Raw genomic sequence first — 1,861 nt, 5'->3', positions numbered from 1 at the left:
TATATGTAGCACGTGCGTACACCATGTACACGTGCCCACGGAGCACGGAACCAGCCAAGGCGGGTCAGCAGGCGCTAACCCGTGTTTCCTTTTCCAAAACGGCAGTTGCCATTTTCATTCAACGTAACGGATGAAAAGTCCATTTTTACGGACCTCTGTGGGGCCCACCCATGGCACATACGGCTGATCCAAGCCGTTCATCGTGTGGAAGGATTTGATAACTACAAAACCATGTTTACATTTTGTGCCCATACGTGCACACGTGTGAGATACAAAGGCCACAAGTGGACTGTCTTGTGATGTTCAAAATTGATTTTATTGTAATTCCTTCTATGGGTCGCGTCAATGGATGTTCAAAACCACCATATTTGATCGAAATTTCGTTATACATCCAATGGACGGCTTGGATTTCCCCGAAAACGCTTATGTGGGGCCCACCGAGCATCACAGTGCATGACGTGCGAAGGCTTATGCACGTCCGCGAAAAGCGGACTTCCGAGCGGTTGTGGCCCACCATCTTTGATCAGATGGAAGATCTGATCCGTCCATCATATAGACCAGCCAAAAACGTCCCAGGAGACGTTGATTTTACGGATAAAGTACAAAGAATGAGGGACTTATGCAGGTACAGAAGTTTGCTGCGAAAAGGGCTTTCGCTGCACATACGACAGCTTTCCAAACCCGATTTTCTCCATTCCAGCCACTCCAGCAGCTATAAAAAGAGATGCAAAACGTAGACAAGAGGGGGAGAGCCGGGGAACAGATCCAGAGAAGAGAAAGAGAAGAAAAAGAGAATAGAAAGAGAGAAGGATGTTTTCATTTCATCAATGTTATTTTTCCTTACTTTCTAATTGATCACATGGATAGCTAAATTCCTTAGCTAAGGCTGAGATGAAGCCTCCAACTTGAATGATCCTTGTTTGTTGATTTAATCTTAACTTGATTGATTTGTTTCTTTCTCTAGTGTACTTGAGTGAAATTTCCGTACTTCTCCATTCTAAGAGCTCAGCCAAAGTTTAGTGATGGATGTTGTTTGAAATATTATCTAGGTGCTTGTGTCTGACCATGAACAGGTTTCCTATAGAGGAAGAAACAGGAATCTACATCTCTCCATGCCTGACCATGGATGGAAAGATGTGATCCATATGCTTTAAGGAATTATACATTCTGTGTGCCCGACCAAGGACATAGAGTGCGCTTTATTTATTTTTGATATCAATCTAAATTAGGGTGAATCAACAGGTAAAACAAGGTTTATGATAATTAGATGTGGATTCGAAAGTCCTAGTCTTCTTCTTGATTGAATTTTCCTTAATGCTCTTAGTTATTTTTTTTCCATTGATTTTTATTTACTCAATTACTATCTCAAATATTTGTTGGATTAGTTAAGAAGAGTCTTTAATTTTGAATTGTGACAACCAGTCCTCGTGGGAATGATCTCGTAATATATACCATATCTACATCTGATTCGTATACTTGCGAGTTTAAAATCATTTAAATCAGGTTGGTTTAAATAAAATATCAAGTTTTTGGTGCCGTTGCCGGGGATTGTTTAGGTCCAATTGGATTTAGGATTCTCTCTTATCATAATTCATAGTCTTAATTTTTTTACTAACTTAAGGTTAAATTTTATTTTTTTTAGAAATAACCTATTTCCTGTTTTGTAGGGACCTAACATAAACTACTAATTTGGTAATCTCTTTCCAAATTTTCTATTTTTTTCTAATTTGTATTTTTAGAATTAGGGTTTTATTTTTTTTTAGAAATTTTCTATTTCTAGGCTTTCTTTTTTAGAAATTTCCTTTTTTTAATTTTAGATTTTGATTCTTCTTTCAAGTAACTTTCTATTTTCTAGTTTTAG

Source organism: Magnolia sinica, chromosome 9 (assembly GCF_029962835.1).
Source record: "Magnolia sinica isolate HGM2019 chromosome 9, MsV1, whole genome shotgun sequence".
NCBI lineage: Eukaryota > Viridiplantae > Streptophyta > Magnoliopsida > Magnoliales > Magnoliaceae > Magnolia > Magnolia sinica.
Note: the sequence above shows the minus strand (reverse complement) of the source record.